At 30.6% G+C, this 17,148-nt stretch overlaps 1 protein-coding gene across 2 annotated transcripts in view; it reads left to right on the plus strand.

Moving 5' to 3' along the window:
* The first annotated feature begins 800 nt into the window (after window positions 1–800).
* Window positions 801–17,148, plus strand: part of LOC112689284 — a 48,671-nt gene continuing 32,323 nt past the window's right edge. For both annotated transcript variants that reach the window (XM_025562914.1, XM_025562915.1), the window contains exon 1: window positions 801–1,134. The gene's annotated coding sequence lies outside the window, so the exon portion shown is untranslated. The remainder of the gene's footprint in view (window positions 1,135–17,148) is intronic.

Consider the following 17,148-nt stretch of genomic DNA (forward strand, 5'->3'; position numbering starts at 1 on the left):
CAAGTTTAAACTTGGGATCTAAAGGGAGTCCAGACCTCTTGCACTCCTCCCCTTTCGTAAAATAATCACTGCTAAAAAGTATTAAAATATACGGTTTTTTAATACCTAAAAAACAATTTATCTAAAACATTTTTTAACTTTTTTTTTGGTTAACAATTACAAAATATACATTAAAAAATTATTTAAGAATTATAAAATGTATAATAAATAAAACGGAGATGAAAGGATTTTTCGTTTTTCAATCACTTTTTCTTACAATTTCATTTTCAATTCCACTATTTATGAAAAACTCAAATCAAATTGAAGGCATATAAGCAATACCAACACTGGAGGAATAACACTATAAAATAACTTTTCGATAACGTGCACAAATATCGTTGAGTTTTTAGGTTTGAAATCCTTGAACAAAATGAGTATAGCTATTATTACTCTGGTATTTTTATCAGCATAACGATAAGCAAATGTTATAGAATCCGATGATTGTTTCACCTGTTCACCGATTTCTATCAATAACAGCGACGGGAAATCGTTGACGGGTTTGGTGTATTCGACTCCGACGTAATGAACTGATAACGTCGATCATACGATCAACACCGTTCGCGGAAATAAAAGGCGAACGACGATCCGACCGAAAGTCGGGCGACGTGACGTTATCGCGGTGAACCGCGGTCGGTCGTGTGTCGGATGAGAGTGAGGGAAGAAGAGTCCACGCGACCCGAGAACAAAACGTAAACACTTCGCCGCGGTCTTAGGAGAGGGGGCACGGGCTGGGCTGTCCGGCGGAACGTATACGCGGCGAGATTCGCAGGTGCCCGCGACAGTGCTTCACCGCAACGTGTTCGGCGACGTAGTAGTCGTTTTCCGTGCCGACCGACTCCGTCTTTGGGATCTTGTATTGATTTTTACCGATTTTACACTTTTTTCGTTTACTTTTTGTTTTGATTTTTTTTTTTTTTTTTGTTCTTCTTCCCGGTGTGCGTGCGCCTTTTTGCGATTTCCTCGAAAACATACAAAAAACAGACAACGTGTGTGACCCCCGTGTTCTTACTTTTTCCCGCCGTTTATGTGCGACCGTGAACGCGTCCGACCGATGGATAACCTACCCGAGGAAATAATAACATCACAACGTAAGAGGTATGTCAAGGAATTTATTACAATCACTGGACGCGCTACTACGTGCGTAGTAACAATAGCGCAATAATATAACCTGTCAATGTTAGTTTTGCATGATATTATATTTTGTGTTATGGCAGTGACGTATCTAGGAATTTTTCCGAGGGGTTGCTGATCGGTTACATAACGAAAAAAAACATTTATAATTACTGCAAAATAATTATTAAAACTGTGTTCTAAACATTCCGGTTTAGTGTTAAAAACAATATATCACGTTTTGTGATCTAGTTTAATTTTGGAAACAGCGTTTTGTACGTATTTTTTTTATTTTTATATTACTGAAGATTAAGACGTATAATTAGTTCTCCTACAATTTTGAAGGAGTCTACAGTTTTCTCTGCCATTCCCTTCTAAATACGCTACTACAGGTGTTAGGTAGTTTTACCATTCGAGACGTAAGGAATTATATTTTAAATTATGATGTAACAACCGTTTTCCAGGAATATCATGTAAATATGATTGGTTCGGAAATCAGTGAAATAGCCGTCGTGCTACACTTACGCTAAGAATAAAGTTGTCAAATTTCATGAATTAATTAATATTTTGCTTATAGAAGCAAAAAAAAAGTCGTATGACACTCGCATTAGAATATTGAAAAATGATTTTTTACGATGAAAACTATAAACGTTTTTAAATATTATTTCATGCTTAGGTTATTGTGTAATTATAGATATTCTACAATTTTATTGAGCAGTAGTAACTAATTCAACATTACGGTATCGACACGTCATACAATCCAGTGTTGAACACATTTTGTTGCCATTTGTTTGTTGTAATACAATTTAAATGTTTTATGGATTGTTTCTTATCGTCTAAATGATGACGAATTGTTGCTTTTTGCAGTATTATCTAAAATTACAAATCGAGGTAACTGTGATAATAATAGTTGTTTGTTCTTTGTGGATTGAATGCATGGTTTAAGCTACAATAAAGATATCACACAGATAAAAACTCGGTAATTCTGAGACGAAATTGGGTGTAATCTATCTTTGATGCCAATCGTCATCACTAGTAATGTCGTTTTCGGCTTCAATACGGACATAAACTATGCTCCCGAACTATACGCTGGAGGCGTTTGGTATTATTTTAAAACAAGTTAACTTATGAAACCATGGATTTGGATAACGAAACATTTAAACATTATCGGTTCGAATTAATTATATTTTTTTGTATTACTGTAACCGCATTCTTTTCGAACAAGTTTTTCTATCTCGTTCAAAACCATTGTTATTCGGTGCGAGAACTGTTATCTATATGTAAATGGTTGTCGTTATGACGGATTGACCATTAACTAATATCCGTTTATGGCTTTTGAGTAAGATATTTTTAATATTTAATTCAAAATTAAAATAAAAATGTGTTTATGATTGACTATTACTATTATATACGTGACCTCTTTCGGTTAAGTGTCCAATGCGTACAAAAGTAATATACCTAAATATTATTATACTGACCTAGTCAATAAACGAAACACTACGTTTGTATAATTAGATAAAAACCAAAATTAATGTTCATAATTTATGTAGGCATACTATTCTCGGTATAATCATAAATACGATTATTCTAGAATATGACTCTTATAAAATACCAAATATATTGTAATTTACTATTGGTTTTATTGTTGTGAATAAAATTTACTTTTTAGGTAATTTTGCATGTATTTACTAATACATGGCACTGAGGTAGCAAACCTTATAATTAATAATTATACCTTTCGTCATATAGATAGACTTATTGCAATCAAGTAATTACTCATTACTTTGAAAGAGAAAATTGTTAATTTAGTGATTTCGCATGGGTATAATGTATCTTGGTTACAAGGTTATCTTTTTTAGTTATCTTTTGATGAGTTCACCAACTCATTGACAAACTGACAGTTATGCGACTAATGTGATAGTAAAATTAAAATTATATTATTTAAATATAATTTGTCATAAACTGAAATGTATTTATAACTATTTCTAAATAAAGAGTATTTGTTAGTTTTTTTATGTATACTTACCGTCAATTTTTTACGAGATTTCGAAAGAATGCAGTAAAAAAAAAAAAAAGATGTTTTTTTAAATAATTATTCTACGTAAGATACCAAAAATGAATAATACCGACTTCTATATACAATTTGTTGCTTACTAAATAAAATACTAATGTACTCGTTATTTGAATTGGAAAATGTCTGTAAAGATAAGAGATAATACTGATAATGAGTATATACGATATTATTACTAAATTAGTATACACACGCAATACATATATTATATATATATTGTGAAACACAAAGTAAATACATTGCGATTACAACTAGTTTTGTATAAACCTAACAGTTTTATCATTCAAGTGCACTCACGTTTCAAAACAATCAACGATTATTATACCACATTAAGATTCTTTAAGTATTCTTTAAATCTTTGTATTATTTCGAAGAAAGAAAATGGCCAAAAAAAAATTAAATTAAGAACACTTATAATATCTATTAGTGCACAAATGTACTGTAACAAATAATTAATTGTAATATTTCTATTTTTTCAATTAAAATTTCTAGTATTGGGATAACTATCGAATGCGTTGTTAAGTAATTAATCGTGGTATATGAATTGACGGCGAGTTATGAATTTTGATTTTAAAACGCAATCACTTTTTTATTTTATTTTTAAGAAAAAATAATAAAATCAACGATAACGTTACATAAATAATATTTTCTCCTGAAGCTGATGTTTAATCGTTATTAGGTATGTAGGCATACCGTAGCTTCAGATCTCGCTCACGAATAACTGTACACACGCGAGCGTTGACTTAATAATATTAAATACTCGAGTACACAATATTTACCTACATCGATATTATAATTCTCGAGCGGCATTCCCGTTTTAAAAATACGACTAATAACGATAACAGTGTGTTCTATTTTTTCCGAAGCGATGGATATATAGCCTGAAAGGAGGAAATATTAGAAACGAAACCGTATGAACATCGCAGTTAAAAAGATCATTATTTTTTTTTTTAAGTCCGATTTATTTACGACTTTAGGAATTCGATGGCACGGGTGTGTTGACCCGTGAACTATATTATATTGGTTTACACGTACCCCGGTCACTCGTATATAGTTTCCTGGACGGTCATTACCGTGTGTGTGTAAAGTACTTTCAGACGAAGATTGAGTCACGTGGTGGTATTTTCAAGAGGAAACCGGTGGGGCATCTGGTGCACTTCGGCGGCGTTCATCTTCTATCCGTTCAATCAGAATATGTTGTATTGTTATGTTCTCTTCCCGTCAATTAACGCTATGCTTAAAAATAGAATCGTTCGGTTTAATATATAAACGCCCGTATATAAGGTTATGACCTAATTTGTCGTAAAGTACAATCAATTTATAATATTACGTACATGTAATGCATTGTCGTCCATCGAATGCGTTTGTACAACATACACATCACGGTCATCTCGTTCACTTCCGACGGAGTGACTAATTAAAAGCTTAGGTGCATATTTCGCCTTCATTTTAATTCTACCATTATTATTAAAGGTAGTACTTATACGCGTGAAGATACAAGTAACACGGTACAATGTTTCACCACCGCTAACGTTATTAATATAATTTTTTTTACTATTCAAAATGTCCGTATAAAAAAGTACTTTTTGAATTCAACATTCGTATAAAATAATTAAAATAATAGTGACGAAATATTACGATTAGCTTGTTGATAATTAATAATTATTATTATGAATTTAAAGTATCCGTATATGTTCGAATTGTTGGACAATCGAAGACCTCTAGACTAACAGAATGTGTCAAATATTTTTTAGTCGAATCGATACGGTCGGTAAGTCGAGTAATCGTCCGACGAAATACTGCAGTTTGTTTACCTATAATATTTCCTATAATAGTTCCAAATACCAAAATAATTTTGTTGTTAAAAGAAGAAGAATAAATGTATATATATATATTTATCAGTACACTGTTGCTATAACATTTGGAAAACGTAGTGATAAGCGATGAAAACATTCATGTCAATAACCAACTGGACGCTTTGTATCTAAGTTTTAATTTTGAATTTCGTTTTATTTATTCTTTTAATACATAGTTTTTGAAAAGACGGTTCTATTGTCCCAGACACACATGCACTTAGTCGCATGCTATTACAATATTTAGAAAAATAGGGAGTAACAGTCAAGAAAAAAAAATCTAACAATTAATCTATTGATAACAAATTATTTACAAACTTTTATTATTGACAATTTGTAAACTATTTTTTTTTCTTTTTTTTTTCTGCAATTAATAAATAAAACTGACTTATTTACCAATGAATTATCAGCGTCTAAATCACGTATTATAAACCAATTTAATTTACTAAAATATGCATGATTGGATCATTTATAGTATAGTGTGTGAAAATCGTTATTTTTAAAAATATATTGACCCAATACTATTTCAATTGGTTTATCAACAAATGTTCAGTTTATAAGCGAATTACGTATATTAATATAAATGTATTTATAACATAAATAGAGAGGTTATATTAAACTTTGAAAAGTATACGCATTTATTAAATTTACAACAACATAATATTATCAATTATATTATATTCTACGTTAATTCTCATAAAAACAGTTTCGAATATTATTCAGTTGACTTTGCTTATTTTATAGTAGCAATATATCCGGATTCTGGGGTTGGAATCACTTTCACGTACTGTTCGGTGAGTCACACAGTTCCTTACCGGGTCAATATAAAGATGAGTCATAATTTGAGAGGGAAGATTTTTTCCCCGCGAAATCCTTTCCACAAGCCTTGTTTTGTCCATACCATTTACAGAACTATGTTTTTTAAACTACATTAATTTCGATACTGTTATAGACTATCATTACTGAATTTTTTGCGATTAAAATCTATATTTTACTATATTAATATTATCATTATATTTATATAATAAATATATGAAAGTATATTTGGATCCCGAAACTCTTGGATTGACATTATAATTTTCGTGATAGTGCCAAACGTGTACGAGATGTCTGAATTTAAGTCACGTAAATGCTCACAAGTCTGTTTTCGCTTATTCTTTACTGCTATAGCGAATAAATAGAATAGTTTTTTAGTTATAATATTGTGATAAAGTGTCACGTACGACGATCAAAATTTTAAATTAGGTACATCGTCTGTTAAAATGGCATGTTTCCCACCCGATTCTTATGATAATATTATATAGTCGTACGTGCGAATAGTGCGGTATGGCTTAATTCAAATTTAAGAAACAACTAATAATTAGGGAAAATATTTTCTAGATAAAAATCTTTTAGTTAAGCAGACAAAGTACTTATTTGAGCTGGTCATTGATGGTAAAACCCAACATTTACCAATATCAATGTCGTGATGTTGGTGGTTCATGGAATGGTCATATACCTAAATGAAGAATAATTAATATAAAGAAACCTATTATAATGGATAACACATACAGTTTCTTTGTTTTATTAAACTGAATTGTGACCTTAAAATATTTGTAAGTCATTATAAAATTAAATGTAATATTAATAATTTGTAAATACCGTTTGGAAAACATCTGATCAACATAGTTTAACAACAATCGGAACTAGTATAAATATTGCTGTTATTAATATTATTATTCTGCAATTAGGTGTAAGTAGTTAAAACTGTTTTCCTTTTCAGAAAGGGGAGTATGTTTAATTTTGTTTTCGTCTTTATACGTGATTTCGAAATTACTCGTAAATAATAATGTTTAAAAGTCATAAATGACTTGTTTCGAAGGTACAGAGAAAGAGAATATTAATTTATATCATGTGGTTGTACATTACTTTTGATTTGTATTTATAATAATACTATAAAATCACTTATTTTTAAAAAAAAATGTAACCCCCTCCCAAACAAAAAATTTAAAAATACACCCATGACTTTGTATAATAATATTATTTTTCTAGCTCTTTGAAGTTTTTTCTAATTATAAATTATACAATAGCACTTATGCTGAAAACAATATAACAGTATTTTAAAATATTGTCAATTTGACACAAGTTTATTTTATGTAAACAACACGTGAAGAATTTTATCATGTTAATGTAAACGCTTATTGAGATTTACTAATGAAACGAAATGTTTTTGGTCGATGATTTATTTTTATGTATAAAAATCCGAGAGTATCAAAATTGATATATTTATATGTAATATGTATAACACAAATTGTGATATTTTTTATGGAATAAATATTATGACTTATCGAAGTTTTTATACCATACAATTGAATCATCTTTTATGAGTTTTTAGTCGCAACAGAATAATTAATCTCAAATTATAAATTAGCTGTTTATATGTTCTTGTTACAAAAGATTATATACAGTTGACAGGTTTATATAGTTTTAAAAGTGTTTTATATTTATTTTGAATCGTAATATTTAACTTGTATGCAAAAAAAATTGTACATATATATATATATATATATATATGTATTTAGTGATATTTAAATATATATATATACATACTCATCCAAATAAGAGGATTTCTCTCATTTATATTCAAATTGATTTTGATTTCCATTAAGTAGGTAGTAAATATCAATTTACGGAATGTAGTTTGTATGAAATAATTACCAAGCATACATTGCATTTCAATATTGATACAAATAAACTGAATATGTGCTAAGTAAAATTTCAGAAAATTACAAATAAAAAAAAAAATGGTAACTTTCTCAAAATTGTTTATAATTCTATAACGTTGAATAATAACACGATGTGTGTGAATTTGTTGTTTAATTCATTAATTAATTCATCGTCGTGAACAATGTATATATACTTGTTCGTCAATACATTTGTATGATATCAAAACATTTTATTTTCTATTTCGAGAGCTGTATAATTATTACTGTTGATTATTGTACTAATTTTGTTTGGCATCATTTTTAAGCGATACCTATTGCATTAATATTTAAATATTTAGTTTCTCAAAAAAACTATTGTACAACAGTCATATTTATTTGTAAATCTTTTTATTGCCATTAAACCATCAACTATAGATAATAAACAATGTTTATAATATTTGTAATATGTCGTATAATATATATCATAATCACTAATATTTATTTGCTTTTAAATTCGCAGTATCAAATTTTCTTTGTTTTTTATTCGCGTCATTTATTTGATTCACTTGGCGGAGAGCAATTTTATCAAATCAAATTATTTTTATTTTTTTATTACATTTTATTCTTGGTATTCGATGAATACATTGATAAAAAATCACGCATTCACACTTCAAACTGTTACAAAAGTTATTGAATAAAAAAATAAAACTAAGTAAATATTATTATTCTTTTATACGTTGTTGAACTTTCGTGACAACGACGAAATCGAACTGTTAAAAAATAAATTATTCGTTGTTATTTCACTATGACCCTGTGACTACATGTGTACTAACACAGCACGTGTCTCAAGGGATAAACCGTCGATTATACAAACGTATCTCTTCGTTACATACGAGCTGTGCGAACAACAATTTTTTATTTGCTGTAAAAGCCTCCCGAAAATAAATGAGCACATGTCATTATTTTAATATTACATCAACAGAGATTGTTTGTACGCGTACGCTCGCTCAGAGAAAACATAATACACCGCAATGATGTTTAATTCTATCATTGGACATTCAAAAGTGGTTTTTTTTTCTTTTTGATAAACACAAGTGTCGAGAAATGTGTGCATTCAGCAGTGCTTATTAGTTACATTAGCAGTATTAATTCACTATCGGGCGTAAAGAAAAAATATACATTTTTGTCGTGTTGGATCTCTGGTTTTCACATGCGGTACACGATTAATTCGACTTCTCATACATTTGCGTTCAATTCGTACGATTTTTTTGGATAATAATATCGCATACATACGTATGAATGACACACGCTGATGTAATGATACAAGTATTCGGCTAATATCAAGTTTTCACTTATTCGACGTCGTGCCCGGTGCCGTCTACGGATGTTATCGGGAAAGTAATTTTTTTTATGTAATACGTGCAATGCACATTGTGCATAATTCACGAAGAACGCTGTTACTTCGAAAAATTTTTTTTGTTTTGTTATTGTTCGAAAAGATTCGAAGAAACAAAATATAAAACCATAGAACGCGGCAGATATGAGAAATACGTAAATTAATTATTATAATTAAAAAGCGTTAGACGACAGCCTTGAACTATAAACACTTATATTTATATAACAAAACTGTTAGACATATTCCGCATAATAATTTTTATCTTGGTACAAACTGTACGATACAAAATTGTTATATCGCATTCTATGAAATCATAACATTCATAAATCGTGATTATTTTTATGTGACTATAAAGAATTTTTTTTAAAAAAATATGAAATAATTATAAAGTTTTTTATTTTCACGAGTAATGATGATTTTTTGTTGATTATTTATATTGTTGACAATTGTTTTTATATACATGAGTAGGTTAACTAATACTGATTTAAAACATTTAATATTGAAAATCGTTCAATTCTCAATAGTACATTATCAAAATATATACATAGGCAAACATAGGTAAACTATATTGATATCAAAACATATACATAGTAACATGGTCTACCAATCTAGTATGTGAATTACTATTATTTTACTCGTAAATCCATACATATTTTTTTTGAAATACGAATCAGATTCAATCAGTATTTTAGCAAAATTAATTATTTTTACTACGTACTTCTAACATTATCCATTAAAAAAAAAAGAGAAAAACATTCGCAATCTAGACGTTGGTGATGATATGAAATCATTAAAAGATAGAAATTGGGGTTAAATTGTTAAAAGTTGTAAATTTGTGATACGGAACGGGTAAAAGTATCTAAACGTAATGCACTGACACACATAAAACCGATAAAAAAACATAATTTTTCCTAGTAGGTAACCGTGTATTTCCATATTTATTTCCAAATATGTTTCATTCTTCGCAATACATTATAAACAATATTATAACGCATTGCAGTAGGTACACACATGCATTTATTCACCATACACTATTTACTACTTATAATATGCTCCATATGGTATAATATTACACGTTTTACGTTCAAACTGGTATACATATTGAAAATGATTGCAATCAGCCGCGTCTGAACGACTGAACACAAAAAATTGAAAAAGTATTCTGATTTTCTATGAATTAAATAATGTACACCTGCTTATCAACTGACCCGCGACCACATTGCGTATAGTTCTGGTAAATCACATTTCTCATCGGACTTTGGTCGGCAGTAAAAAAAAAGTTAATAAATACTCCTACTATAATATTACACACACTTACACACATTATACATGTGTATAGCGTATTCGATACGTGAACCGAAAGAGAAAACTCGAACGTCGAATTTTAATTTGTGTTTCACTAACGCAATACCGTACATTGGCCGGCGGAATATTAAGTTAATGATACAACATGGGATAAGATTTTCAATGACATTGTCAATTTCGTCTTCACGGTACGTTTATAAGACTCACTTGTAAACTGGTATTCCCTTGTGTGCGCCGGTCGATGCAGCGTAGGAAAATAATATACAGTCGAGTCGCGATAATTCAAAGTTGAAGGGTTATAAAAATTTACTCCGAGATATGTATTATTCGGGATATCTAACTAATTTATAGGGGTAGAATTTTCTAGGGGAACAAAACACAATTCGAGTTATTAAGTTTTTCGAGTTATCGCGACTCGACTGTATTTTGTTTTTGCGTAACGATTATAAGTTTCATGTAATATTGTATAAGCCGCCGAAGTTTAAAGTTCACTCTTTGAAACGGTATAGCTTACGAGAACTGTCGAAATGATTTGATCGCGGTTTAAGGTCAGAACGACAATAATAATTATTGTATTATTTTTATTCCTAGACGAAACTTTTAATAATCAATACTATATTATAATCGTTTTAAATATTAATTATTAGACTTTGGCTCCTATTATCTATAGAATTGTTATTGATAAATATTGAATTACTTAAATATAATTTTAATTATAATTGTAAGAAGAGAAAGACCAAATAAGAGATGGTTGGATACGATTGAGGATAATTATATGAGGGCTGTTGGTGTGTCCGTAGGAAATGTAAAAAATCGAGACAAGTGGAGATTTAGGACAAAAGTGGCCAAACCCAAATAGTTGGAAGAAAGGTGAAAGAGAAGAAGAGGATAACTTAAATCATAAAAAAAAAACAGACTTCAGCATAGTTCTTATAAATTGTCACTATTCGTTGGTTTAATGTCCATATAATTATCAATAATTATAAGTTCTTATTCATCACATAATAATTATTACGTACGTTTTCGAATGTATTACGAATCTTTTCCTCAGTTATACATTCTTAAAAAGTATAACATACGTTTTGACCACCAGTATGAGTTTCTAAATATTTCTAATTGAGAATTAAGTTATGAACTATATAAAAATTTCTTGAGGGGTGATTTTTTCTTTTAAAAAATAAAATTATTTAACTCACTTTAAATTTTCTCAGAATTTGATGGCTACGTAACAAGTAAGCCATAAATAAGAAACAGTACCTAAACCGGCATTCATTCAATACTATCTGCACAAGAATTAATTATTCATAAAGATTCAAAATGGCACAAGCAGTCAGTATTTATGAAAAAGAAAAAATTACTATGCTCCAATAACATGAGTGTTAAGATGAGAAAACGTTTCGTAAAAGTACATGTATGGATTGTAGTAATCTATGGTTGCGAAACATGGATAATAAAGAAGGCAGAACAACGAACACTCAAAAGCTTCGAAATGGTGTTGGAGAAGGATGCTGAGAGTTAGTTGGATAGAATACCGTATCAACCAAAACATACTTAGTGAAATGAAGGAACGAAGAAAAATGCTCAAAGCCATCAGAGGAAGACGATAGAACGTGATGGGTCATATATTGAGACATGAAATTGAATTAACCCATAAAAAAATAGAAGGGTTGATTGATGGTAAAAGAGATTGAGGATGTTTGAGAACTTCATTTGTCAAACAAATAATCTCCGAGGCTGGACTAACAAGTTACACCGAACTGAAAAAGCTATAACAGCTATAACATAGCTGATAACAGAGAAGAGTAGAGAGTGTATATCCAATTGCAAAACCAACCTTAAAGGTTGAATACCAAAAAGAAAAAGACTCAAATTATATTAATTATGCTAATTAATATATGGTAGTCCATAATAATAAAGTTGATATTAAATTAAATATACCATAAAATAAAAACTATTAAAATACTAAATTGACTTTGCTCGTGTTTATGTCAATTTAAGAATAAATTGAAAAATAAAAATATTAAACAAATTATTATTTATTTTGATTCTGGATATCTACTTTCTACAATTAAAATTAATTTTATAAACAACGACTTTTAAGAGTTATAATTTAATCAAAATATACTCCTATATCATTCCGATGATAAATGTATTATAATCACCGATAAATGGTTAGAAATTACAGTAGTTTTAAATACATCTGAAGAGAGGTTCTTGTTCCTTGAGCGAAAACCGACACTTTAAATGTGTTAAAGCGTAAATATTTTATGATCAGAGAATCGATGAAATGTTATATTATACTCGTATTACATTATTATTACCTATAAAAATATATTGCAATTCAAATCATATGTATTTATGAACATCAATTCAACGCTTGTAATATTTTATTACAAAAACATTAATACTTGGCGAGAAAATATGAAACAACGAAGACTGGGTCAGTAATTAAATGAGTTTGTGTTTTATTTAAAACACTGACAATCCGTTTTAAAAAATGTTTTCAGTATGTTATAAATGTGTATTAATAAATCTGCATTTATTTCAATTGATGATTATCATCGGTTTTTTATAAATGTACAATCAACAAAGCACTTTGTCCAGAATATATCGTATGTCTATATAATATTATGACACAATCTTATTTCTGTTAATGCGCGTCTACATCGCTAGCCGAAACAATTATATGTTACTTTATAGAAATCGTTTTTTAGTGAAAATATCGGAAATACTAACAGTTATTACTGCAGCATATCGTTGTTGATTATTGTGTAACACACCGCCTAACATAATCGATAACCATTTATTATCGTGTATAATTTTGAATTAATCGCGTACATAATAGATGGGTTTCTTTTTCTTACGCGCGAATTCCATACGTGGTTATTTGCAGCGTACGGATAAAACGATAGTCTCACGAAAATTGCATAAAAGCGCGCACCGCCAGAGGGAACTTTCGTGCAATATAAAGCAAAGTTATAAAACAATATAAGTAAATGCAAAACTACGCGTTCCGCGACGTCGCCGCCGTCATCGGGTACGAACCGGATTTCCTTATGACCAAACGTAACCACATATACCTGTAATAACGTACCGGCCGTTGATAAATGTTACGGGCAAATGAGTCATACGGACAAAAATGTTTGTGTACCGCATACATGGTATGCGGTACAATGCATGTAGTAACTGAGTACAATTAGTTCAAAGTGTGCGTAAACCGAACGCTATTCATCAGGTGCGTTAAGTTTGATGTAGACGGATGTTTTCCCCCCCGTTCGACCGGTTGCCATTTTTCGTTTGCTCCGTGTACATATGTATATGTCTGTTTATTACAATTCAAACAAAAGTTTTCATAACTGGTCCGTGATTCAAGTTCAACGTCATCGCCCCGGGGCCGTTCTCCTCGCTCATCCGTCGTGGTAGGTATACATCGTGACTCACGTTCCGGTTATTTCTTTCTTTTCTTGTACATATTAACGACTATTACTATTTTTCCTGTATAATAATAATATAATATTTAATACGCATGTTAATCAAAGATATACACATCTATAGCACCGACCGAACGTTGATGACGTCGCAAACATATTTACGCGCGTAATAAACGTTTACGTATTTTTAAAAAAGAAAACAAAAAGAAAAATTAAATCGTCCGGCAGATATTATAATAATACGGCGTTGAATTTAATTCTCGTTCGGTGTACACCGATCGACTGACCCCGTAGGGGAAACGCCGGGTGCGAATCGTGCTTCAAAGAATGGTATGCGATCACGATGACGACGGTGCAGCATACGACGCCATCGCCATGGCCATAAATTTATACATACAAACAAATATATATGTGCGTTTGTAACGGGATCACGTGGTGTTATCGAATGCCAAGAGACGATAGAAGAGAAAGTACAAGGTCGGCTAGAACCCGCTAAACTAACTTTACTATTCTATGAATAAAAAAAATGTTTTCTCGTTCTTTTTTTTTTTTTTACTATTATTCTTTCTACTATTTCTTCTCGAGAAATCGTATACGAACAGCTCGTTTCAGAAGTGTCCCGGTTTTCTATCTTGAACATTTCAACGAACGCCCGACCGTTATTGTTGTTGTTATCATCATCGACGTTGCATTGGAAAACGAATTCCGCGAAACACCAACAATAATGGTTTGAGTAATGAATTCGTGAATCACTCAATTACTAATTTTTGTATAGAGGTCATCACGTGCATTAACTAATGGTACTTTTAATATTCGACCAGAAGAAAAATGTTGAACGTAACCGCAGGGTTACCGCAGTGCATTCTCGAACACGAGTGATAGTGATATAGTTACAAACTCAGTGTCATATACTTCAGTAGTTAGGTATTAATTATTCTAAAACAGAAATATCTTAGAGCGTTTTCATGCAACAAAATATATCGTGATAATAATAATTGCAATTGTACAATTTTGATTTTATGTTTTAATCATAAAATATTTTTGAATGTTGCGAGAAAAATCGATGTTTAATGGAACTCGTCTTGGAGGTTTGATTTATACTAATTAATAATATCATTTGTTCCTATTATTATTATTATTATAATTTTGTTCGGATACTCTGCTCTAGATCATTAATAGCCATGATTACTCGACAAAAAGAACCGCATGACTATCATATTATGTCATGTTTATTATTATTATACGTAAATGTTTAAGTATATTAATCTGTTCGAGTGCGATGATAACTTTTTTTTTGCACCGTATAGTGTCGAATATCAGAATTTTTTTTTCTAGCATAATACATAATATTAATATCTGACACACAAGTATGTGTAGCTTACAATAATACATGTGATAGTGACATACTGCATTATACGTACATAACATGCTTTGTACTATTACGATTCATGAATATATAATATATATGCAGTACGTATAACATTGCGTTAATAGATCTCGTTTCGCATTTTATTGTTTTTAATTCGTTATTAAAAAATGGTCGTAAAACGAAATGTAAACAACGCCGAAACTAGTTATTAATATCGATATCCGCGCGCGGTTTTTTTTTTTTTTTTTTTTTAGCAATGCGTTTGGCACGAGTTGACTTGGCAATGCTGTTCGGAATAATATTATACGTTGGTTATAACGTCTCGCGCTCCACACCGATGATTGTGACCGATGAAAAATTGCTTTGGTTCGTAGTAGAAGCTCGTACGATACATATTCTCATTAACCGTTCCTTAGGTTTTTTTTCGAAATGTTTTAGCCAATTTGTGTATAATACGCTTCTCCTGTTATACATTATTGTATCCTTAATAAATGCGCTTGTTCGTTTATTCTCATATACAATACGCGTTATTCATAATGTAATGTGTATAGTCTATTGTACCGAACGGCGACACACACACATTACGCATGGCTTCTATACATAATAGTAATTTTACTACAGGGCAATTTTATTTTCACTTTTACAATCAGAAAAATCTGATCGAACCTTTATCATCTCGGTAATCAAATAATAATAATAATAATAATAAACAGAACGAAAAAAAAAAACGCTTCGTGAGAAATTTATGGCACGCCCAATCGTTTTTCGCCGTGTACCGTCATTATATATACATAGTAGTAATAGTAGTTAGTATTAAAGTGAAGCAGAAATACGAAGCGTTAAACCTCGAGGAGAAAGGTCTAGGGCAACGGTGGCACAGTATGTTGTGCATCTATATTTCTATATAAATGTATCTGTGTTTGTTTCTTTCCTTTCGAATTCCCTTCGCAATGTGCAACGAAAATGTCTTCCACTGCGGTACATAATATAATACATTTGGCGCGAAACCTCGTACTCTCCTCGTGCACTAGGTGATTTATTATTTATGATTACCCTATATGTAACAACATAATCAATGTTTATTGAAAACTGCTATTGTCATTATTGCCACGCGACTTCTGTGTGTAGGTACACTTTATAATGAGATTTCTTCTCGAATTAGTGAAATCTCAACACGGCCGAATGCACTCTGCACCGGCGGTACGGAATTGCATACGTGCATACCTACTTCTGAAAATTCTTGATTTCCAATGCCAATATAACACGTTACGATCCATGGTCTACCAGAGAACCGGAAGTCGGTTGTCCAGAATGCAATAGTATCGTGCAAGACCGAATTGAACTGTGGGAATAAAAAAAAAATATATTTCATCGCACACGTAGCCCTAGAAAATAACGGGTTTTGTGGGCAAAAGCGATTCGTTGTGGTCCAACTATATTATAATTTCAATCGTCTCGTATCCAGTGAACTACCATCGAATAGGATTATAACCGTTAGAAATATTTTATCATCAAGGAATCGGCAGAAATGTAACGAACGAATTGTTCACATTCGCGAACATTTTGATTATTTCTAATACGTATTACGCATCGCAATTATTTTAAGAACATTTGCGAAATATTAAATGTTTTTAAAATAAAATAAATTTAAAACGCAAGATAAAACATCAATTTTCTAGTTTATACTCTGGTGAGAAAATACTAAACTTTTTTTTTAATTTTTAAGGTGATCACTAACACAACGATTACGTATACTCTAATTAAAAACATCAGGAAGTGGAAAGCGCTCTTCAACAATTAAGTTTCTGACAATAGTTTTTGACACCAACAATATATGTTGATGGTAGTTTTAACTTAAAACGAATAGGATTTAATTGATTGCGTAACGTT

Source organism: Sipha flava, unplaced genomic scaffold (genome assembly GCF_003268045.1).
Source record: "Sipha flava isolate LNK unplaced genomic scaffold, YSA_version1 43_pilon_pilon, whole genome shotgun sequence".
Lineage (NCBI taxonomy): Eukaryota > Metazoa > Arthropoda > Insecta > Hemiptera > Aphididae > Sipha > Sipha flava.